The sequence below is a fragment of the Callospermophilus lateralis genome, chromosome 13 (assembly GCF_048772815.1).
Source record: "Callospermophilus lateralis isolate mCalLat2 chromosome 13, mCalLat2.hap1, whole genome shotgun sequence".
NCBI classification, from domain to species: Eukaryota; Metazoa; Chordata; class Mammalia; order Rodentia; family Sciuridae; genus Callospermophilus; species Callospermophilus lateralis.
Window position 1 is genome coordinate 1,248,999 of NC_135317.1, and position 26,772 is coordinate 1,275,770.

The window sequence follows — 26,772 nt, forward strand, 5'->3', positions numbered from 1 at the left end:
AATGTCTCAATGGAGAAACCCTGCTTTTGGCCTTTTGCTTACCTATTGTTCTGTTGCCCTGAATGTCAGTAAGGTCTTTGCCTCAGACCACCCATTTGGAAAGCCTGAAGAAAACTGTTTTGAAATGAAAATTAATGGGCATCACCTTTGGCTCTTTGTTTAATTGCTTAGGATAGGGATGTGTCTGAATCTGCCTCTTGGCCTTGTGTGAGGCTGTGGCTTAGATTCTCAGCAACTCAAGGATCTAAAGAAAGATCCCATGTGTGTATCCAAAACAAAAACGGTAAAAAATCAGTCATTGTGGATGAAGTCTCTTGCCTACCTCTGTCAGGTTCTTGACCTCCATCAAGTGAGAATAGTGATCCTTTGGGTCAAATGAATTCTTCAAAGCCCTGCAGAGGCTAGCCCATAGGTGCTTGCGATTTCCCATTACTCAAAATCACATAAAGAATCTATACATGACAGTCAGTAGGCCTCAAAATATAGATTCAGAGCAGTATTAACAGCAGGCCTATTTGATCACTCCTGGTTCACAGGAAGGGTTTCCAGGCCACCGGGACTTTAGGCAAATGAGTGGCAAGGGAGCATATTTTGGACACTGTCTTGGGCAGAGCCCCTCATGGAAACTTCCAGCAAGAGGTGATGATGAGTGTCTATTTGGAAGAGAATGAGGGCCATGTGAGAGTGTTTTGGTTTTAATTGTGGTCATTTGTGTGGTGGTTGGAAGAGATGACTGGGTCAACCTGGGCTTGAACTCTGGTGTGATTCCCCTTAGAGACTGAGGTCTGCAACTGACCTCAGAGCAGTATTGCCATAAATTGTGTTGGGATTTTAGGAGGCCACGCATGAGAGTTGCCCTTGGAAACTGAGATCTTGGACCAGGGTGGCTTTCCACAGAGCACTGGAAATCTCAGCAAGGATATCACAAGATTTCATTCTGAAAGACTTGGCAGCCATAGTTGAGAGTCAAAACACACATGGACCTCACATTGTAGACCTCAATGGGCCTAGCTTCATATGACCTTTTGGCCACTCTTTGGGAAGACTTTCCTCTGGGAGTTCTCCAGAACTTTCATTGAAATGAGCTTTCTCACAATTTAATGGTTCCTGAATAAATTGAAACCCACAGTGCTTCCAACTTCATCCTTGAAAAATGGCTAGAAAAATATTATGACACTTTTAAAATTCCAATGACCAGATGGCACTGGAGTAACTTTGGATCTCCTGTTGTTGATCATGAGTGTACCAGACAGTTCCTTGATTGACTTGGTTTCATGAGAATGGTGTAGAACAGAGATGCCAGTAAGTTGGACCCTCCTGATTAGTGGGCCAAGAGCAGTGTTGTGCAGGTGTGTGATAAAACATCTGTGTTGGGGCCATGTGGATCTGCCATTGGCTTCCAAATGGCTGTTGACTGACATTGTGCAGCCTGCAGACCCTTATATGTAAAGACATATTGTTATATGGAGATTTTTCAGGGCAATGTTCAGAATCAGGTTGCTATGATCAAGGGTGCAAGCATGTGGGATAGAAGCCTGGTTGGTGCATTCTCCTGCACTCTCTGAACGACCACATTTGAAAGAACTCCCTTCAGCACTGTGTCCCAGTTGAAACCCTTGTATTTCATGAAGAAAATACCAAACTCCCAGTGCAGCAGCAAGAACCACCACGAAAACTTGAGGATGAGGAACTGGCTTCACAGTCCAAACTGGGAGACACTTAGCCCCCAATGACCACAGTTTACCTACAAAGAGAGAAATCAGCAATGCTGCCTCATGTTCATTGGAAAATAAGAAACAACCTCTTCCAGGTCACATAGATGCAGACCCAACTTTTTGGTCTCACTAGAAATTAACCTAAAGCTCCTGACAACAACATATATTTGAAGTGCCCAACCTCAGAGGCAGTTTCTCAAGAAGTCTTTAGTCCAGGAAAGCTCCATGTTTGTGGAGTGTTTACCCTGTCCCTTACTTTTGGAAACTCCTCTACCACCTTCAAGGTTGTGAACTCCTGAGCATTTTCCATTCCAGATATGTATTCACAGATTTTCTAATTCCACTCCTCTAATTGTGTCTTACTTGGGCAAGGCATTGTTCTTGATGAGAGTGGGAAGATTTTTTTTGTAGCATATGTTTGCAACACATTGGATTCATTTTCCTATTTTGCATTTGAAATACTGAATCCCTGACACTGACCCATACGCTACTAGACTCTGACTAGTAATTCTAATATGATGGAGAAAAACAACCCAAACAGAATAGAAATAGAAACCGTTCAGAGGAAGCATGGTATATATTTGGACTTGCCTTTTGCATGTTAAAGGGTAGGTGTTATAAATCTAGTCAATTTTTAATTGAAATAGTCCTCCATGTGTTTTTAAAGTTAACAAATATGTGAATTCCTGTCTCCTTTTCTCTGTATCCTTTTCAGCACATGTATTTTTATATGCACATACAGAATACTACATTAATCACACATATATTTTTGTGAGGTGGCTGACTTGGCAGATATAAATTGTGAGAAGAGATCACTCCTCCTAAATGCTGTTGGAACTGAAAATTCAAACTATGGGTGAGCTTCCTAAAAGAACAACATTATACGTAAAACCATGTTTAGTAAAGTAATTTTTTTTTGCATCTGTGGATGATATATATTTCATGATGAATATCGATTGACAAATATATTGCTACATTTTAATGTCTGTGTGTGTGGTTTGTGTGTGTGTGTATATATATATATATATATATATATATATATATATATATATACACACTCTACAGATTTTTCAAAATATGAAATATATGTGTCTTATATACACTCCCTAAATTCAATCATATTCATGTAAGTGGATTTATAATTAACATTTCACAAGATTATTCTCAGAAATATTCATCCACCTGAAATACATAACTGTTTCCTAGTAATGAAACCTAACTTCAGTGAATGATGCTTACAGATCCTAATATTTCTACAGTAACTGACCCAGTGAAACATCAATGCAAGTATACTTGTATGAGACATGATGTGTATTTTGATGTTCATTTTCATTCAACATTGGTACATTAATATTTCTAAAGATTTGCACATCATTGGATATATATTTCATCCACAAGTTCACAAATTAATAGGCATTTGTTTCACTTCAGAACACATGTATTCCTCCATGTTTCTTGACTGGTCTTTTCATGAGACTTCTTTCCAAACACATTATTTTCGATTTTCATAATCACTTTTGTTTGATAACTCACACAATCTTCATGATAAACCATAATACTAATATTACCATTACATATATAACTGGATTGAATGAATGATTTTATATCAATATAAGATTTCTTATATATTTTCAGATTCAATTCAATCCTTATTTCTAGTGGCACCAGTTATGTTATTTATTCATAGTATGGTCTATTCATGCATTATCTCTATATTCATAGACACAGTGTACACGTCTTGTACACTTAATTCTAATTTATACATCTTCAAAATATTGCTCCCAAAATGATGAAAGAAATACTCACGTCATCTGATCTACATATACATTTTATCACAGTAATATTCTGACACAAAAGGTGAAGATCACACTGATGATTGTACCTAAGTCTAAATGGAAAGTGAGCATGGATTACTAAAACATCCATGTCCAGGTTGCCTAAAGCTCTCAAATGTCAATCCTATTGGTGACTACATATTTGTTTCTTCCTAAGAATATATATTCAACCTCAACCCTGTTGAAAATGTCTAATCCTATCACTCACTTTATACTTTGCCTGATTTCATAATGTCTCTTTTGATATCTGCTTTCCTACATATTTTCCCCAGTTCATCATTGTGAATGACTCTTCACATGTGCTCACATTTACATTCAATGTCTACCCAAACCCTATTGCTAAAGAACTTTTGTTTCAAAACCTATACACACTCTTTTTTCTAAACATACCGACTATCTTCCTGAACCTACCGACTACCCCTTTTTGACTGGATGTTCTCTTCTACATTCAATCATCCAAGGTATAATGTCATATGCCATTGTATATTGATTTATCTGAGACATCTGTGCAGAATGTAATTCAATGTTAAGTATCCCAATCAAGGGTCCAATGGTTTTCTGGGATTCAAATCTTACTTGGATTTCTTTTTTCATAAATATATTTCACTTACATATTCTTATAAATATCGCAGGTTTCCAATAACATTTTCATCCAACAGTAAGATTCCTAACCCAAATCGAACATGTTATTAACTCTAACCATACACTGTTCCCTAAATCTAACTTTACAGAAGAGCAGCGACAGAGTTGTTCTTACAATACAGGAATGTAGGGGATCTTCCACCTGCGGAGATCCTCAAAGTTCCATGCAGAAATGATCCATGGAGAAGATGTAGGAATCTAAGAAGGACCTGAGAGAGCAAAAGTCATCTTCTATGGCAAACAATCTAGTCATGATAAAGGCTTGTGTCTGAATCAGCCTCTCTCTTCTTAATGTAGAGAAGACGGACCAAACCAGGCCTGTGTGGAGAGGTGTTCCCTGGTGCCAATGGTTGATATTCCATTCTAACTTGTGAAAGTGTCACAAGAAGTAGGGGCAGCCTCCATCTCATGGGACCCTTGGAAGCAAGTGTTAGACAAAGTGGTTGCCAAGGCAGTGACCTCATTCAGTTTTTGAAGGAAGTGACTTCACCTCACTTCCTTGGTGATGGAACTCTTTGCCAATGGCTTCCAAGTGGCTTGAGACTTACATGGTGCAGCCAGCAGACCCTTGTATGTAAAGGCATCTTGTTATATGGATAGGTTTCAGGGCAATGTTCAGAATCAGGTTGCTATGGTCAAGGGAGCAAGCTATGTGGGATAGAAGCCTGGTTGGTGCATTCTCCTGCAGACCCTGACCCACCACTCGTGACAGAACTCCCTCCAGCCGTATGTCCCAATTGGACTCCTGTATTTCTTGTAGCAAATAGCAAACTCCCAGTGCAACAGCAAGAAACACCATGAAAAGTGGAGGATGACCAAATGGCTTCACTGTCCATACAGGGAGAAAATTACCCTCAGTGGAAACAGTTTACCTACAAAGAGAGAATTCAGAACTGCTGCCTCATGTTCATTGAAAAATAAGAAACCATGTCCACCAGGTCACATAGATGCAGACCAAGCTTTTATTTTACGACTAGAAAGGAATCTAAAGCTCCTGACAACGACAGATACTTCCAGTGCCCAACCTCAGAGGCAGTTTCTCCAGAAGTCTTTAGGCCAGCAGAGCTCCATGTTTGTGGAGTGTTTACTCTTTCCCTTACTTTTGCAAACTCCTCTACCACCTCCAAAGTTGTGAACCCCTGAGCATTTTCCATTCCAGATATGTATTTATAGATTTTTTAAATCTTCTACTCTCATTGTGTCTGACTTGGGGAAAAGGTAATGTCAAGACATTGTTCTGAATGAGAGTGGGAAGATTTTTGTATACCACATATTTGCATACACATTGGATTCATTTTCCAATTTTCGATTCGAAATACTGAATGCTTGACACTAACCCATGCCCTACAAGGCTCTTTCTACTAATTCTAATATCATGGAAAAAAATCAACCAAGCAGAAATGAAATAAAAGTAGTTCAGAGGAGGCATGGTATAGTTGGACTTGCCTTATGCATGATAAATTGTAGGTGTTTTAAATCTAGTCAATTTTTAAATGAAATAGTTCTCCATGTGTTTCTAAAGTTAACAAATATGTGAATTCCAGTCTTTTTTTCTCTGTAGCCTAGTAAGCACATGTATTTTTATATGCAAATATAGAATCCTACATGGTATCAGACATATATCTTTGTGTGGTGGCTGATTTGTCAGATACAAATTGTGAGAAGAGAACACTACTCCTAAACACTTTTAGAACTGAAAATTAAAACTATGGGTGAGCTTCCTAGTTAAACAACATTATACACAAATCTATGTTCAGTAAAATAAATATTTTTCATCTGAGGATGATGTATATTCCATGATAAATTTCGATTAGCATATATATTGCTACTTTTTATTGTCTGTTGTGTGTTTTATATATATATATATATATATATATATATATATATATATATATATATATACTCTCCAGATTTTTCAAAAAATGAAATTCATGTGTCTGAATACACTCCCTATATTCATTCATGTTCATGTATGTTAATTTATAATCAAATTTTCAAAAGATTATTCTCAAAATTATTCAAATACCTGAAATACAAATTTTTTTACAGTACTGTAAACTAAGTTCAGTGAAGGGTGCATACAAATCCTAATATTTCTACAGTAACTTACCCAGTTTAACATCAATACAAGTAGATTCCCATGGGACATGATATGTAATTTGATGATCATTTTTATTCAAAACTGGTACATTACTATTTTATCAGTTTATGCTCATCATAGGATATATATTTCATCCTCAAGTTCACAAATTTATAGGCATTTCTTTCACTTTCAATCACTTCCTGCTTGAGAACACATGTATTCCTTCATATTACTTGACTGGACTTTTCATGAGACTTCTTTCCAAACACATTATTTTCAATTTCCATAATCACTTTTGAAGCAAAACTCACACACCCTTCATGATAAACTATAACTCTAATATTAACATCAGTTGTATATCTGGTTGTAATGAATGATTGTATATCAATATAAGATTTTTTATATATTTTCAGATATCAATTCAATCCATTATATATGTGAAACTAGTTATATAATTTATTCACGATATGGTGTATTCATGCATTATCTCTATACACATAGACCGTGGGTAGACCTTTTTGTATCCCCAATACTAATTTATACATCTTCAATATATTGCTCCCAGAAATAATGGAAGAAATACTCATGTCAACAGATCTACATATATATTTTATCACAGTAATTGTGTGGAATCAAATGCAATGTTCACACTTATGATTGTATCAAATCCTAAATGGAAAGTGAGCATTGATTACTAAAAATATCCATGTACATGATGCCTAATGCTCTCATATGTAAATCCTATTGGTGACTACATATTTATTTCTTCCTGAGATTACATATTCAACCTCAAGCCTGGTGAAAATGTCTAATCCTATCACTCACTTAATACTTTGCCTGATTTCCTAATGTTTCTATTGATATCTGCTTTCCAAAATATTTTCCCCAGTTCAATATTTTGACTGACCCTTCACATGTTCTGACATTTACATTTATTCTCTACTGAAATGGTATTGGTAAAGAACTTTGGTCCAAATGCTATACTCACTCTTCTTCCTAAACCTACCGACTATCTTGCGAATCCTACCGACTATCTCTTTTTGACTGGATGTTCTCTTCAACATTCAATCATCCAAGGTATAAAACCCTATGCCATTGTATATCGATTTATCTGAGAAATCTGTACAGAACATAATTCAAAGGTAAGTATCCAAATCAATGCCATTCTGGGCTTCAAATCTTACCTAGATTTATGTTTACATACTTATATTTCACATATATATTCTTATAAATATTGCAAGTTCCCAACACCATTATTCACCCTTCAGAATGATTCCTGACCCAAATCGAACCTGTAATTAACCATAATCATACACTGTTCCCTCAATCTAACTTTAATGAAGAGCAGGCACAGAGAAGTGCTTACAATACAGGAATGTAGGGGATCTTCCACCTGCTGAGAACCTCAAAGTTCCATGCAGAAATGATCCCTGGAAAACATGTAGGAAGCTATGAAGGATATGAGAGAGCAATAGTCATCTTCTATGGCATACAACTTGGTCATGATGAAGGGATGTGTCTGAATGAGCCTCTATCTTCTTAATGTAGAGAAGGTGGACCAAACCTGGCCTGTCTGGAGAGATTTTCCTGGTTGCCTATTTTTGATATATCATTCTAACTTGTGAAATTGTCACAGGAATTAGGGACAGCTTCCATCTCATGTACACTTGGAAGCAACTGTTAGGACAAAGTGGTTGCCAAGGCAGTGACCTCATTCAGTTCCTGAGTGTTGTGAACTCACTTCACTTCCTTGGTGATAAAACTCTCTGAACTTGGGATCCAGGAAGCCAGGCACACAGAGCCAGTCCCACTCCCAGTCCCAGTGGGCTCACTTTTTTGGATTTACATAGGACAGTGTCAGTCTTTCTTGGTACCTACTGATATGAGGATGGCCAAAGGCCAGGAGAGCTCTGAAGAGGGCCCTTTACAGAGATAGCAGGTAGTGGCTCAAAGCTGGCTACTGACAACTTCACAGGGTTGGCCAAGGAGACCAGATCTGAGACAGGACAGGCCATTTCGGGGGAACATAATATGACCCACCAGTCAGAGGACACTCTGCATAGTCACAGACCTACTTGAGGGAAGGAGGTGCCTTTGTGGATTTGGGAGTGAGTTTGTGGTTTTGTCTCATGTTCTGACAATAGGTAGGATAGTCAGTTTGTTTGGTTTGGTGTGTACTGTTTCTCATAAGTCTTTTGACAAGGCGAGTGATTCTATGTGTGTGTATCACAATCTGTCCGTTGTTGTAGACATTAAAAAAGAGAATGCATGAGTGGATTGTCCTGTTTAGTAGAAAGCTTCCCAGCATTCATCCTACCCATTTTAGGAATGAACTGCTGCTTGCCTTTTATATGGGCAACACCTACTATCTTCCTAAGTTCCTGTTTTCTTCCTGAATTCTGGCCACTCTCCAGAATACGCTCATGGTTTTGTGTCCAAGATATGTACCACCCCCAACCTCTGTGACATGACCATGTACTGGATAGCTGAAGGGAATAAGAGAATCTCAGAAAACTCAGATATCAGTGTGACCTGGAAAGTCTCATTGGAGAAACCCTGCTTTGGGCCATTTGCTTACCTATGGTTCTGTTTCCCTGAATTTCAGGAAGGTCTTTTCCTCAGGCCGAACTTCTTGAAGCTTGAAGAAAACAGTTTTCAAAGGGAAATGAATGGGCATTACCTGTGGATCATTGCTAATTTGTTTTGGAAAGGGATGTGTCTGAATCAGCCTCTTGGCCATGTGTGAGGTTGTGGCTTACATTCTCAGCGCCAGATAGATCTAAAGAAAGATCCCATATATGCATCCACAACCAAAATGTGAAAAAAGATCAGTCATTGTGAATGAAGCCTCTTGCTTTCCTCTTTTAGGTTCCTGACATCCATCAAGTGAGAATAGGGAACCTTTGTGTCAAATGAGTTCTTCAAACCACTTCAGAGGAGCTTGGGTTTTCTCATGATTCCAAATTACATAAAGAATCTATACCTGACAGTCAGTATGCCTCAAATTTGAGAAGCAGAGCAGTATTAACGGCAGGCCTATTTTATCACTCCTGATTCACAAGAAGGGTGTCCAGGCCACCATGATTATGGCAAATGAGGAGCAAGGGAGCTTATATTGGACACTGTCTTGGGCTGAACCCTCATGGAAACCTCCAGCCAGAGGTTATGATGTGTGTGTACATATATAAGAAGATGAGTGCCATGTGGGCGTGTTTTGGTTTTAATTGTTGTCATTTGTGTGGTGGTAGGAAGAGATGAATGGGTCCACCTTGGCTTGAACTCTAGTGTGATTCTCCTTGGAGACTGAGTTCTGGAACTAACCTCAGAGAAGTATTGCCATGAATTGTGTTGGGATATTAGGAGGACATGCATGAGAGTCGCCCATGGAAACGGTGATCTAGTCCCAGGTGGCTTTCCACAGAGCACTGGGAATCTCAGCCTGGGTATCACATTATTTTATTCTGAAAGACTTGGCAGCCATGGTTGAGAGTCAAAAGATTCATGGACGTCACATTGTAGACCTCAATGGGCCTGGCTTCATGTGACATTTTGGCCAGTCTTTGGAAAACCTTACCTGCGAGAGTTCTCCAGAGGTTTCATTGAAATGAACTTCCTCAACATTTAATGGTTCCTGAATGAATTGAAACCCACAGTGCCTCCAACTTTTACCTTGAAAAATGACTAGATAAATACCATGAAAATTTTTGAAATTCCCATGACCAGGTGACACCTTTGGATGTCCTGTTGCTGATCATGAGTGTACCAGAGAGTGCCTTGATTGACTGAGTCTCATGAAAATGGTGTAGAACAGAGATGCCAGTAAGTTGGAGCCTGCTGAGTAGTGGGCCTAGAGAAGTGGTGTAAAGGTGTGTGATAAAACAACTGTTTTGTTTTCATGTGGATCTGCAATTGGCTTCCAAATGGCTTGTGACTAACATGGTGCAGGTAGCCAACCCTTGTATGTAAAGGCATCTTGTTATATGGAGAGATTCAGAGCAATGTTCAGAATCAGGTTTCTATGGTCATCGGAGCAAGCAATGTGGGATAGAAGCCTGGTTGTTGAATTCTCCTGCAGACCCTGAACCACCACACGTGACAGAACTCCCTCCAGCACTCATTCCCAGTTGAACTCTTTGTACTTCGTGAAGGAAATACCAAACTCCCAGTGCAGCAGCAAGAAACACCACAAAAAGTGGAGGATGACTAAATGGCTGCGCAGTCCACACGGGGAGACACTTAGCCCCCAGTGGCCACAGTTGACCCACAAATAGAGAATTCAGCATTGCTGCCTCATGTTCATTGGTAAATAAGAAACCATGTCCTTCAGGTCACATAGATGCAGACCCAGCTTTGATGGCCTCACTACAAAGGAAGCTAAAGCTCCTGACAACAACATATGTTTCAAGCGCCCAACCTCAGAGGCAGGTTTTCCAGAAGTGTCTAGGCCAGCAGAGCTCCATGTTTCTGGAGTGTTTACCCTGTACCTTACTGTTGGAAACTCCTCTTTCACTTCCAAGGTTGTGAACTCCTGAGCATATTCAATTCCAAATATGTATTCATAGATTTTCTACCTCATCTCCTCTACATGTGTTACTTGGGGCGAAGGTAATGTCAAGGCATTCTTTTGGATGAGATTGGGCAGATTTTTGTGTAGCACATATTTGCATACACATTGGATTCATTTTCCAATTTTACATTTGAAATACTGAATCCCTGACACAAAACCATGCCCTACTAGACTCTGACTTCTAATCCTAACATGATGGAGAAAAATCACCAAAACAGAATAGAAATACACGCAAATCAGAGGAGGCATGGTTTGGACTTCTTTTTTTATTATATAGGTTAGGAGTTATAAATGTAGTCAATTTTTTTTGAAAGCGTTCTCCATGTGTTTTTAAACTTATGAAATATGTGAATTCCTGTCTCCCCCATTTCTCTGTATCCTACTCATCACATGTATTTTTATATGCACATATAGAATCATACCTTGTATCACGCGTACATTCTTGTGAGGTGGCTAACATGGTAGATACAAATTGTTAGAGAGATCACTCCTCCTAAACGCTGTTGGAACTGCAAATTCAGCCTATGGGTGAGTTTCCTAGTTGAACAACTTTATACATAAATCCATGTTCAGTAAAATAAATATTTTTGGATACGTGGATGATATATATTTCACGATGAATTTTGATTGGCATATATATTGCTAGTATTTAATGTCTGTGTGTGTGTGTGTGTTTGGTTGTGTGTGTGTTTGTGTGTGTGTATATATATATATATATATATATATATATATATATATATATATATATAAATACACTGTCCACATTTTTCAAAATATGAAATATATGTGTCTTTTGGCCACTCTTTGGGAAGCCTTACCTGTGAGAATTCTCTAGAGCTTTCATTGAAAAGAGGTTCCTCAACATTTAATGGTTCCTGACTGAATTGAAACCCACAGTGCCTCAAACTTCATCCTTGAAAAATGGCTATATAAATATCATGAAATTTTTGAAATTCCCATGACCAGGTTGCAATGAAGAACTTTTGGATGTCCTGTTGCTGATCATGAGTGTACTAGACAGTGCCTTGATTGACTGGGTTTCATGACAATGGTGTAGAACAGAGATGCCAGTAAGTTGGAGCCTGCTGAGTAGTGGGCATAGAGCAGTGGTGTGCAGGTGTGTGATAAAACATCTGTTTTGTTTTCATGTGGATCTGCCATTGGTTTCCAAATTGCTTGTGACTGACATGGTGCAGTCAGCCGACCCTTATATGTAAAGGCATCTTGTTATACGGAGAGGTTTCAGGGCAATGTTCAGAATCAGTTTGCTATGGATAAGGTTGCAAGCTATGTGGGATAGATGCCTGCTTGGTGAATTCTCCTGCAGACCTTGATGCTCCACACGTGACAGAACTCTCTCCAGCACAGTGTCCCAGTTGAACTCCTTGTATTTCATGAAGCAAATACCAAAATCCCAGTGCAGCAGCAAGAAACACAACGAAAATTGTAGGATGATCAATTGGCTTCACAGTCAATACGGGGAGACACTTAGCCCCCAGTGGCAACAGTTTACCTACAAAGAGAGGATTCAGCACTGCTGCCTCATGTTTTTTGGAAAATAAGAAATCATGTCCTCCAGGTAAGATAAATGCAGACCCATCTTTAATGATATCACTACTAAAGGAAGCTAAAGCTCCTGACAACAACATATATTTCAAGTGCACAACCTCAGAGGCAATTTCTCAAGAAGTCTTTAGGCCAGCAGAGTTCCATGATTGTGGAGTTTATCCTTTCCATTACTTTTGATATCTCCTCTTCAACCCCCAAGATTGTGAAGTCCTGAATATTTTCCATTCCAGATATGTATTCACAGATTTTCTAACTCTTCTCCTCTAATTGTGTCTTACTTGGGGTGACTGTAATGTCAAGGCATTGTTCTGAAAGAGAGTGGAAAGATTTTTTGTTGCACATATTTTCAAATACAATGGATACATTTTCCTATTTTCCATTCGAATTACTGAATCCCTGAAACTAACCCATACCCTACTAGACTCGGACTACTAATCCTAACATTATGGAGAAAAATAACCCAAACAGAATAGAAATACAAGGAGTTCCGAAAAGGCATAGTGTATAGTTGGACTTGCCTTTTGCATGATAAAGGGTAGGAGTTAAAAATCTGGTTAATTTTTAATTGAAATAGTTCTCCATGTGTTTTGAAAGGTATCAGATATGTGAATTCCTGTCTCCCTTTCTCTGTTGCCTATTCAGCACATGTATTTTCATATGCACATGTAGAATCCTACCTGGTACCACACTACATTCCTGTGAGGAGGCTGACTTGGCAGATACAAATTGTGAGAAGAGATCACTCCTCCTATACGCTGTTGGAAATGAAAATAAAAACTATGCGTGAGCTTCCTAGTTGAACAACATTATACATAAATCCATGTTCAGTAAAATAAATATTTTTGGATCTGTGTATGATATGTATTTCATGATGAATTTCGATTGGCATATATTGCTACTGTTTAATATCTCTGTATGTGTTTTGTGAAAAATCTACACTCTCTAGATTTTTCAAAATATGAAATTTATGTGTCTTATTATACACTCCTTAAATTCATTCATGTTCATGTATGAGGTTTTATAATCAAATTTTCACAAGATTATTTTCACAAATATTCATCCACCTCAAATACATATTTGTTTTCTAGTACTGAAAACTCACTTCAGTGAATGATGCATACAAATCCTTACATTTCTACAGTAACTGACCCAGATTAATATCAATGCAAGTAGTTTCCTATGGGACATGATGTGTATTTTGATGTTCATTTTTATTCAACACTGGTACATTACTATTTCTTCAGTTTATGGACATCATAGAAAATATATTTTATCCACAGTTCACAAATTTACACTTTCAATCACTTCCTGCTTCAGATCACATGTATTCCTACTTTTTTTTGACTCGTCTTTTCAAGAGACTTTTTCCAGAAACAGTATTTTTTATTTACATAATCATTTTGAAGCAAAACTCACACACTCTTTATGATAAACCATATCACTAATATTACCATTAGATGTATAACTGGTTGGAATGGATGATTGTATATCAATATAAGATTTTCTGTATATTTTCAGATATCAATTTATACCAATTTCTAAAGTTGTAACCAGTTATATTATTTATTCACAATATGGACTATCCATGCATTATCTCTATATTCATAGACACAGGGTACACCTATTTGTATCACCAATACTAATTTATAAGTTTTCAAAATATTGCTCCCCATAATGGTGGAAGAATTACTCATGTTACCAGATCTAAATATACATTTTATCACAGTAATTATATGGATAAAAAATGCAATGATCACACTTATGTTTGTACCAAAGCCTAAATTGAATGTGAGTATTGATTACTAAAACATCCATATCCAGGATGCCTAATGCTCTCAAATGTCAATCCTATTGGTGAGTACATACATGTTTCTTCCTAAGATTATATATTCAACCTCAACCCTGTTGAAAATGTCTAATCCTATCACTCACTTTATATTTTGACTGATTTCCTAATGTCTCTATAGATATCTCGTTTCCTACATATTTTCCCAGTTCAACACAGTGACTGATTCTTCACATTTGCTGACATTTACATTCACTCTCTAACCAAAACCCTTTTAGTAAAGAACTCTTTGTCCAACTCCTAGGCTCACTCTTCTTCCTAAACTTACTATCTTCCTAATCCTACTGACTACAACTTTTTGACTGGATGTTCTCTTCTACATTCAATCATCTGAGGTACAGTGTTTTATTCCATTGTATATCAATTTATCTCAGACTTCAGTGCAGAATGTAATTCAAAGCTAACTATCCCAATCAAGGTCACAATGCCTTTCTGGGCTTCAAATCTTACCTAGATTTCTGTTTTCAAACTTATATTTCACCTATATATTCTTATAAATTTTGCAGGTTCCCAATACCATTATTCATCCAGCAGAATGAATCCTAACACAAATCGAACATGTTATTAATCCTAACTATACACTGTTCCGTCAATCTAACTTTACAGAAGAGCAAGGGCAGAGTTTTTCTTACAATACAGGAATTTAGGGGATCTTCCACCTGCTGAGAACCTCAAAGTTTCATGCAGAAATAATCCCTGGAGAAGGTATAGGCAGCTATGAAAGACCTCAGAGAGCAAAAGTCATCTTCCATGCAAACAACCTGGTCAGGATAAAAGCATGCGTCTGAATCAGACTCTCCCTTCTTAATGTAGGGTAGATTGACCAAATTAGGCCTGTGTAGAGCTGTTCCCAGGTGCCAATGGTTTCTATACCATTCTAACTTTATGAAAGTGTCACAGGAAGTAGGGGCATCCTCCATATTATGAGAACCTAGGAAGCAAATGTTAGGACAAAGTGCTTGCCAAGGCAGTGACCTCATTCAGTTCCTGAAGGAAGTGACCTCACCTCACCTCCTTGTTGATGGAACTCTCCATATTTGTGTTAGAGGAAGCCAGGCAACCAGCCCCAGTCCCAGCCCCAGTCCCAGTGGTCTCACTTGTTTGGATTTACCAAGGACAGAGTCAGTCTTTCGTGGTACCTACTTATGTGAGGATGGCCAAATGCCAGGAAAGTTCTGAAGAAAAGGGTCCCTTCCGGAGAAAGCAGGTAGAGGCTCACTACTGCCTCCTGACAACTTCACAGAGTTGACCAAGGAAATCAGATCTGAGATAGGACAGGCTATTTCTGGGGAACATAGTATGGCCCACCAGTCAGAGGACACTCTGGATAGTTCCAGACCTATTTGGGGAAAGGAGGTTCCTTTGTGGGTGTGGTTGTGGGTTTGTGGTTTTTTCTCATGTTCTGAGAATAGTTAGGAAAAAAGGTTTGTTTGGTTTGGAGTGGACTGTTTCTAGTTAGTCCTTTGACAAGCCGAGTGTTTCTATGTCTGTGTATGCCACTGTGTCCGTGGTTGTAGACATTCGAAAAGAGAATGCCTCAATGGGTGTGTCCTGTCAAGGAGAAAACTTCACATCATTCATCCTGCCCAATTTATGAATGGACTGTGGCTGGCCTTATCAATGGGCAACACCTACTATCTTCCTACGTTCCTGTATTCTTCCTTAATTCTGGCCACTCTCCAGAATAGGCTCATGGTTTTGTGTCCAAGATATGTACCCCTTCCAAGCTCTGTGACATGGCCATGTACTGGATAGCTGAAGGGAATGGCAAGCATCTCAGAAAATTCAGATATCAGTGTGACCAGTAAAGTCTCAGTGGAGAAACCCTGCTTTGGGCCTTTTGATTATCTATTGTTATGTTGCCCTGAATATCAGAAAAGTCTTTGCCTCAGGCCACTCCTTTGTGAAGCCTGAAGAAAACAGTTTTCACATGGAAATGAATAGGCATTACCATTGTGTTTTACAATAAAACCTTCACTGATTTTGCTCTCATTAACTTAAAAATACATTTAGATTGTATCTTAGTGTAAAAAGTAACATGGAACTTTACATATATTATTGATAACAAGTCCAATTATAGAACACAAATGATATGCATAAATCTCCAACATGTTTTCCTTTTAAGCCTAGAATTACCATACAACCTTAGAACACCAGCTTGATACAATGCTCTTTTGAAGCTTCTACCTTACAGACTTGTATACCTGGAAGATATGAACACATTAACACCACAATTACATTGGTATTTTTGTATTAACCAAGTTTAGCTTTTTAAAGAAATAACATGGCACAATTTTCTAAAACAGTACTTGTTTAACCAGCTGTGTAATTTTTTATGATTACTTGCTCAAAACTTACACATATAACCAACTTACACAACCTTTTTTATTATTTACGTAAACACTTTTAATTACTTAATCATATAGACTCTCTTATCAAGAAACACATTTTCCCACTATTAAATCTATATCTAGAATCTTTTAGTTTCTCTTTTCCCTCTGTTAACCTCTTTCTGTTCACATTTTGAAACAATACATGTAAATTTTTGAATTTAAGCAGATTATTTTATAGACATCAACATTTTTTTAGGGCCTTTTTGAACACCTAGAAAACTTATAGGCCTAATTTTAAAGACATCTTTATTTTTATCTGTTTACCCAATTTGAATTGAAGCATTTGGATCACGTGAATCAAAGATATTTGGATCCATTTTTAAATTTTTCATGAGTGCTCCTCATCTGTCAATTGTCCTATCACTGCATTATATATTGACATACACACATACAGACATACCGACATACAACACATAACACAAATGTAACACATAACACAATAGTAAAGGCCTTGTAGCTTTTTCATGTGAAATCTCCATTGCAATGTTTAAAAACTCCACAGTTGATCAAAAATAGAACTGATCAGAAAACATTAACACGTCTGAAGGATCAAGATCATCAGCTGAAAAAAAAAAATACAGAATCTAAGAAAAAGCAAGAGTCCTAAAAAAGATGACTGGCCAGTAATTAGTAAATACCATATAATGTACTTTTTGGTTGGGTCTAGTTTGAGTTCAGGTAAAAAGACACTTTTACTCCTTTTTATCTGTCTCCTGCTGAGAGCTTCAGTCTCCGTTTATTTGCATATCAACTTAAGTCCTGCTTGAGGTCTCAAAAACTGGAAAGGCCCGAATTCTGAGCAGAAACCTCATGCCTAAGGCATTTTAGCTATAAGTCATAATTTCCAGGTTTGGATGTTGAAAATATTGATGCAAGTTTAAGATGCATTTCTCAAAATTTTATATCTTTAGATATTTTTACACTAGAAAAACTTGCTCACCCAAAACTGAAAATAGGATCATTTTTTGATAATATAAAAGCCACAATCAGAAGAAGTTTCTATAGGATTATTAAGCAACTTTCTTTGTTCTGAAATTTCTATAGTAGTATTAAGTTACATTAAATTGGCTAAAATTTATTTAAAAAGAACCACACACTACCATGTGTATCCGAAATTAAGCTTTAAAAATTTCCAAGACTGTTGCTAATTAATGTCATTTCAATAAACCAGAAAACGTTTTAATTTAGCACCTTTTTTAAAAAATCTGACACACTGACGGGAACAGATACCATATCATAATTTATTATCTTTGCCCTAGTTAATGCACTGGTATATCTAGTGAAATTTTCTCAGGCTACCTACTTCAAAATTAAAACTCCTTAATTTTTTTATCCTAAGTATTTAAGTTTCCTAGCAGGAACTACCTGAAATCAAACTAAACAATTGTTTAAACCCAACTATTAACTGTAAGATAGTGCAAAGCTTTAGAAACCCATTTAGATACAAAATTGTTACAATTAAAAAAATCATTTTTAGATACACATTCAGTCAAGATCATCCCTAGAAACAATCTATAATATCAACATATTACTGCATTCATTGTCCCTTTTGTTAAGTAAACAGAGGTGGAGTAATCCTTAAAGTGCAGGTAAGGAATAAGGGAGTTCCCCACAGCAAAATGGCTCAGGCAGCTGCTGGGAGTCCCTTAGCCTCACCATTTACTTACAGGATTAGTTCCTCTGTTTTGGTTTGACCCCAGGCACCAGGCATATTCTATATCTCCCAACTTTTCAGTAGTCAGCTCCCAAAAAGTTTATCCTCTGCTTGCAGTTGTATTGAGTGCTAGGCTTCCCCAAGAGGGCAGAGTGGGGTTGATTTAAAGTCCCCACTGGGGTGTCAAAATTTATGTCTGAAGTTTTGGATTCCATCCCCAAAGCCAATTAATGCAATTTTAATAATGAGGACAGGGTTTTGAGTAAAGTTTAATCGAGATATCAATGTTCTTAGACCCCAGGCATTTCCCTCTGCAGTGGGCGTGATCAAGCCAACTCCAGGAAGAAAATAAAACACTGCTTTTCTAACCTCGCTTAACAAAGAGGAGTAAAGTTTATCAAAGTTCTTTAAAACACAGCTAAGAGAGGTGTAAATGGTGAGAACAGAAAAGCTGGTGTTTCTCTTGACTTTTGGTTCCTCACAAGAGAAACATTAGGTTAAAATTTAGCTAAAGTTACTTCCACACATGTAAGGCAGTTTGGAACTCGGGACTCTGCATCGGTCCAAACAATGCCATCACATTTAACAAAAACACAGAAAAAAAGACAAAGATCATCATGCAGCTCCCGTTTGTTCACAACCCCAAGATCTACAATCCTGTGACTCAGGGAGATTGGTGGGAAGAGGGGGAGGAGAAGAAGATTTGAGTGATAGGATCATGGGCAAAGGGGTCGGATTGGAGGCAGGGACCAGGAAAAGTTTCAAGTACAGAGGCATCGAATGGCTTTGTCCCATAGTGAGAGTTACTCAAACAGAGATAAGGTCAATACAAACATGACACAAACACGGACACACAGTTAACATTTAACACGAGTTCAGAAGTAAAGATAAGAGCCTAGAAACTGGAAAAACCTGATGGGTTAGACCACAAAGGGAGACATTGAATTCAACCTGAGAGAAAAAAGTAGCCAGCAAGACCTGATGGGTTGGCAGCAGAGTCACCTAATGAGGGCTCATCCGTCCCTCCTCACCTAATGAGGGCACTTCCATTCCTCCTCACCTAATGAGGGCACATCCATCCTTCCCCGAGTCCTCTAAGGCGTCCCTTGCAAGGACATGGCCTGTGGCTTTAGAACACGTTTGTCCACCAACGCCAAGGGGAACTTACGCTCTCCGTTGCCAGCCACTCTGCCAACCTAAATCGAAAACCGAAAAACCAAACCTGAACAAAAAGCTCTGAGCGATCACAAGGAAAAATGGAAAGAGGCGCCTTACTTACCCCCAGAGGGGTCCGTTGGGGTCTCCTTGTTCGGCACTGCGCGATTCCCAGCCAATGCACCAAAGGTAAGTGTCCAGCGAACGATGGAGGAAGAGACCACCAAGAGACCGCGGTTCATGCAACTGCAAAAGGGGTTTATTGAGGATCCAATCCAGCATGCTGGGGCTCCATGCTCACTCAAGAAGGGAGAGCAGCCCAGAGCCCCAAGCAGGGGTTGAGCAGTGCTTAAGTACACTTTTTGGGGAGGGCTGGATTTTACATATATCACAGTCTCCTTTAAAAAATCACCATATACCGTGGGAAAATCAAACAACAATTTCTAAACATGATTAGTTCATTCATTGGCGGGAACAGGTCAGGCGGGAGTGATAGGTCAGTTCTAAAGCGGGGTAAACATTCAAACTGATTGGTTTAGGCCATGCGATGTCTATGTGCCAGGCCACACAGGGTGCTAGATTATTAAACAACCAGGCGGTCAGGGGGAATATTTACTGGGCAGTCCGGGAATTGTCCTAAAAGCTACAGGAATTTCAGGTTTTGCGTGTAGCATCGGAACTTAACAATACCTGGACATTTATATTTTAACTCAGGCCTTGCAGCTTAGAAACTTTACAACACCCGGTCTTTTACACTCTAATTTTTAAACTTTAATTTCAATTTCATTTACCATTACAGATCACTCCTGGTTCACAAGAAGGGTGTCCAAGCCACCCTGACTTTAGGCAAATGAGGGGCAAGGGAGCTTATTTTGGACACTGTCTTGGGCTGTGCCCTTCAAGGAAACCTCCAGCCAGATGTTATGATGAGTGTCTTTATGGAAAAAGATGAGGGCCATGTAGGAGTGGATTGGTTTTAATTGTGGTCATTTGTGTGGTGGTTGGAAGAGATGATTGGGTCCACCAGGGCTTGAACTCTGCGTGATTCCCCTTAGAGACTGAGTTCTGGAACTGACCTCAGAGAAATATTGCCATGAATTGTGTTGGGATTATAGGAGGCCACGAATGAGATTCGCCCGGTTGCTGATCATGAGTGTACCAGACAGTGCCTTGATTGACTGGATTTTATGAAAATGGTGTAGAACAGAGATTCCAGTAAGTTGGAGCCTGCTGTGTAGTGGGCATAGACTAGTGGATTATAGGTTTGTGAATCAACATCTGTGTTGGGGCCATGTGGATCTGCCATTGGCTTTCAAATATCTTGTGACTGACATAGTACAGCCATCAGACCGTTACATGTAAAAACATCTTGTTATATTGAGAGGTTTCAGGGCAATGTTCAGAATCCAGTTGCTATAGTCAAGGGGGAAAGCTATGTGGGATAGAACCGTGTTTGAACATTCTCCTGAAGACCCTGAAAAACCACACGTGACAGAACTCCCTCCAGCATTGTGTCCCAGTTGAACTCCTTGTATTTCATTAAGCCAATACCAAAATCCCAGTGCAGCAGTAAGAAACACCATGAAAATGGAGGATGACCAAATGGCTTCACAGACCACACGGGGAGACACTTAACTCCCAGTGGCCACAGTTTACCTACAAAGAGAGAATTCAGAACTGCTTCCTCATGTTCATTAGAAAACAAAGAACCATTTCATCCAGGTCACATAGATGCAGACGCAGACTTGATGGTGTCACTACAAATGAAGCAAAATCTCCTGACAACAATATATATATTTCATGTGCCCAACCTCAGAGGCAGTTTCTCAAGAAGTCTTTAGGCCAGCAGAGCTCCATGTTTTTGGAGTGTTTAACCTCTCCCTTACTTTTGGAAACTGTTCTACCTTATCCAATGTTGTGAAATCCTGAGCATTTTCAGTTCCACATATGTAATCACAGGTTTTTAAACTTCTCTCCACTAATTGTGTCTTACTTGGAGCGAAGTTAATTGCAAGGAATTGTTCTGGATGAGAGTGGCAAGATTTTAGTGTAGCACATATTTGCATACACATTAGATTCATTTTCCTATTTTCCAATTAAAATACTGATCCCTGACACTAACTCATACCCTACTAAACTCTGACTACTAATCCTAATATGATGGATAAAAAGACATCTAACAGAATAGAAATACAGGCCTTTCATAGGAGGCATGGTGTATACTTGGATTTGCCTTCTGCTTTATCAAGGGTATGTGTTATAAATCTTGTCAAATTTTTATTGTAATATTTCTCCATGAGATATATATATATATATATATATATATATATATATATATATATATATTCTCAAGATTTTTCAATATATGACATATATGTATCTTATTAAACACTCCCTAAAATCATTCATGTTCATGGTATGTGGATTTATAATCAACTTTTCACAAGATTATTCTCAGAAATATTCAACCACCTGAAATACCTATTTCTTTCCTAATACTGAAAACTACCTTCAGTGGATGGTGCTTACAAATCCTAATATTTCTACAGTAACTGACCCAGTTTAACCTCAATGCAAGTAGATTCCTATAGGACATGATGTGTAATTGAAGATCATTTTTACTCAACACTGGTACATTACTATTTCTTCAGTTGATGGACATCATAGGATATATCTTTTCATCCAGAAGTACACAAATTTATAGGCATTTGGTTCACTTTCAATCACTTCCTCCATAAGAACACATGCATTCCTCCATGTTTCTTTATGGTCTTTTCACTAGACTTCTTTCTGAACACATTATTTTTGATTCCATAATCATTTTTTAACCAAAACTCACACACTATTCATGATAAACCCTAACCCTAATATTACCATTAGATATATAACTGGTTGGAATGAATGAATGTATATCAATAGAAGATTTCCTATATATTTTCAGATATCAATTCAATCCATTATTTAAAGTTGGAAATAGTTATATAATTTATTCACAATATTGTCTATTCATGCATCATCTCTATATTCATCAACAGAGTGTACAATGATTTGTATGCCCAATACTAATGTATAAGTTTTCAAAATATTGCTCCCCATAATGGTGGAAGAAATACTCATGTCACCTGATCTACATATCCATTTTATCACAGTAATATTCTGGACACAAAATGCAAAGGTCACACTTATGATTGCACCAAAGCCTTTATGGAAAGTGAGCATGGATTACTAAAACATCCATGTTCATGTTGCCTAATGCTCTCCATGTAAATCCTATTGGTGACTACATACTTGTTTCTTCCTAGTATTATCCTAGTATTATATATTCAACATCAACCCTGTTGAAAATGTCTAATCCTATCACTCACTTTATACTTTGCCTGATTTCCTAATGTCTCTATTGATATCTGCTTTCCTACATATTTTCGCCAGTTCATCATTGTGACTGACTCTTCACATGTGCTGACATTTACATTCACTCTCTAACCGAAACCCTATTGCTAAAGAACTTTTTTTCTCCAACTCATAGACTCACTATTTTTCATAAACCTACTGCCTATCTTCTAATCCTATTGACTAACCCTTTTTGACTGGATGTTCTCTTCTACATTCAATCATCCGAGGTACAGGGTCCTATGCCATTGTATATCGATATATCTGAGACCTTGGTGCAGAACATAATTCAAGCTAAGTATCCCAAACAAGGGCCCAATGCCGTTCTGGGATTCAAATCTTTCCTAGATTTCTGTTTTCATACTTATATTTCATGTCTATATTCTTAAAATATCACAGGTTCCCATTATAATTACTCATCCAGCAGAATCATTCCTAATCCAAATCGAATGTGCTATTAAACCTAAACATACGCTGTTTTCTCAATCTAACTTTACAGAAGAGCAGGGACAGATTTGGTCTTACAATACAGGATGGTAGGAAATCTTCCACCTGCTGAGAACATCACAGGTCCATGCAGAAATGATCCCTGGAGAAGATGTAGGCAGCTATGAAGGACCTGAGAGAGCAAAAGTCATCTTCCATTGCAAACAACCTGGTCAGGATGAAGGGATGTGTCTGAATCAGCCTCTCTCTTCTTAATGTAGAGAAGTTGGACCAAACCAGGCCTGTGTGGAGAGCTGTTCCCAGGTGCTAATGGTTGATATACCATTCGAACTTGTGAAAGTGTCACAGGAAGTAGGGGCAGCCTCCATCTCATGGGACCCTTGGAAGCAACTGTTAGGACAAAGTGGTTGCCAAGGCAGTGACTTCATTTAGTTCCTGAAGGAAGTGACCTACCTAACTTCATTGGTGATGCAACTCTCTGAACTTGGGATCCAAGAAGCCAGGCACCAAGAGACAGTCCCAGTCCCAGTCCCAGTGGGCTCACTTGTTTGTATTTACCAAGGACAGAGTCAGTCTTTCTTGGTACCTACTGATGTTAGGATGGCCAAATGCCAGGATAGCTCTGAAGAGGGGCCTTTCCTGAGATAGCAGTGAGTGGCTCACTGCTGGCTTCTGACAACTTCAAAGAGTTGGCCAAGGAGACCATTTCTGAAACAGGACAGTCCATTTTGGGGTAAAATAGTATGGTCCACTAGTCAGAGGACACTCCGGATAGTCACAGACCTAATTGGGTGAAGGAGGTGTCTTTGTTGGTGTGGGTGAGAGTTTGTGGTTTTGTCCCATGTTCTGAGAATAGGTAGGAAAGGCAGTTTGTTTGTTTTGGAGTGTACTGTTTCTAGTAAGTCATTTGAAAAGGAGAGTGTTTCTATGTCTGTGTATCCCACTGTGTCCTTCATTGTTGACATTAGAAAAGATAATGAGGAGGCCATGCCAGTGACAGTGATGGCGGCAGAGTCGGCGCTCCAAGTTGTGGAGAAGCTGCAGGCACGCCTGGCTACCCGGACCCCAAGATGCTATTGAAATATTTGAAGAAACTCTCCACCTTGCCTATTACAGTAGATATCCTTGTGAAACAATGAGGTTGATGAAAAGGACTTTGAGAAAAGCAATTCCCAAAAGCACCCTCGGGATGCGGTTCAGAGGGAGGAGGAGATGGAAGGGTACTACCAAGAAAACAGCAAGGCATCAGGCAGCTGATCCTATAGTCCTGAGCACAGACAGAAGAAACACAGAAAACTCTCAGAATGTGAACAACCTCACAAAGTGTCTCTCAGTCATGAGAGGAGAGATGAGATGAAGAGGTGTCACAGGGTGTCACCTACATACTCATCAGACCCCGAATCTTCTGACTATGGCCATGTCCAGTCCCCTCCATTCTGTGCGAGTCCTCATCAGATGTACACAGACCATTACAGGTCACCAGAGAAGGCCCATGAGTCCATTGTTTCACACCAGAAACCTGGAAAAGGCCACAGTAATGCCTTTCAGGTCAGACTGGGAGTTAGTCAAGAACATCACCTGGGAGAACCCCAGGGAAAGGGGATCTTGAACCAAAACAAGGAACACAGATCTTGCCACAAGAAAAAAACGCCCTATTGATGCAAAGGGTGATGATAAGGCCTCTGCTTTGGGCAGAGAGAAGCCACACAAGTCCCTCTCAAAAGAGGAGACCCGAAGGCCACTCCAAGGGGATAGTGCCAAGGAGAGACCACCTTCTAGTGCTGCCAAGAAAGAGAAAGAAAGAGAAGGCAGCAGCCTCAAAAGAAAGTTTTTACCCTCAGAGGTTGCTTCAGACAAGCACCTTAAAAAGCCAAAGCACAAGGATGCTGCAAAAACCAAATCGGACATAAGCAAGCAACGTGTGGACAGAACAGACATAGGAAGAGAGGCTGGAGACCTGTTGCTTAGAACAAAAGAGAAGGTTTCTAACAATATAAAGGCTGAAGAAGGGAAAGCAAAGACTTCTAATTTGGATAGAAAGTTAGTGGGCTCACTCCCTAAGGCAGAGGAGGCAGACGTGGAGGATGAATTCCAGCAGCCCACCATGTCATTTGAATCATACCTCAGCTATGACCAGCCCCAGAAGAAAAAGAAGAAGATTGTGAAAACTCCAGCCACGGCACTTGGAGACAAAGGACTTTTAAAAAGTGATTCTAAAAGCACTAGTAAAAACTTATACTCAGTTCAGAAATCACCCAAGGGGAATGAGAGCAGGTCAGAGAAGCTGCAGCTGGCTGGAGCTGACTCAACCAGGCTGAGAAAGGTCCCTACTGATGCACTGCCAGTATTGCCAGACCTCCCCTTACCCACCATCCAGAGCAATTACCGTCCACTTTCTTCCCTTGAAGTGATGCCCTCCTTCCAGCCAAAGAGAAAAGCATTCTATTCACCCCAGGAAGAAGAAGCTGGATTCACTGGACACAGAATGAATTCCAAGATGCAGGTGTATTCCGGTTCCAAGTGTGCCTATCTCCCCAAAATGATGACCTTGTACTAGCAGTGCATCCTTGTACTTAAAAACAACATCGATTTCATCTTTGAAGTGGGAAGAGCACCGTTTTCTATTCTTGAACCTGTTTTTGAGAGGTGTACACCTGATCAGCTATATCATATAGAGGAATACAATCACGTATTAATTGAAGACACAGATCAATTATGGAAAGTTCATTGTCACCGAGACTTTAAATAAGAAAGACCAGAAGAGTATGAGTCCTGGCGGGAGATGTACCTGCGGCTTCAGAATGCCCGAGAGCAGCAGCTACGAGTGCTAACAAAGAACATCCAATGTGCAAATGCCAATAAGCCCAAGGGCGGGCGAGCAAAGATGACCTTTGTCAACTCTGTGCCCAAGCCACCTAGAGATGTCCGCTGGAGGCAAGAGAAGTTTGGAACAGGAGGAGCAGCTGTCCCTGAGAAAGTCAAGATTAAGCCAGCCCCATATAGCACAGGAAGCAGCCACATTCCTGCCAGCAGCAACAGCTAGAACCCAGCTCTGAGCAGCCAGCCTATGATGGCCCCAGCACCAGCAGTGCCCACTTGGTGCCAGTGGTCAGTAGTACCATCTCCTATGATCCTAGGAAACCAGCTGTGAAGAAAATCGCACCAATGATGGCCAAGACAATTAAAGCTTTCAAGAAAAGATTCTCTCGACGATAAACCAAGCACTTACTTTGGAGATGGAATTTGGGGGGCACGATTACAGGGACAATGGGGGATATAGACTGGGACTTCCAGGGGAGCCCAGAAGCTTACTTTGTGGAGCCTCTTGGCCTTGGAATCCTGCATGGTCGCAGGTGCTTCCCTGCACACCTACCTGTGCCCTGCCTGGAGCACACTTCAGAATTCTGAAGACGATGTGAAGCCTCAGTCTCACTGAGGATTTTAAGGTCAATTATACTTTTGTTGTTAATTAGCAT

The 26,772-nt window shown here is 39.2% G+C and overlaps 1 pseudogene; it reads left to right on the forward strand.

The window, feature by feature from the left end:
* The first annotated feature begins 24,298 nt into the window (after positions 1-24,298).
* On the forward strand, positions 24,299-26,512 carry LOC143386558 (elongin-A pseudogene; annotated as a pseudogene).
* The last annotated feature ends 260 nt before the right edge of the window (positions 26,513-26,772 follow it).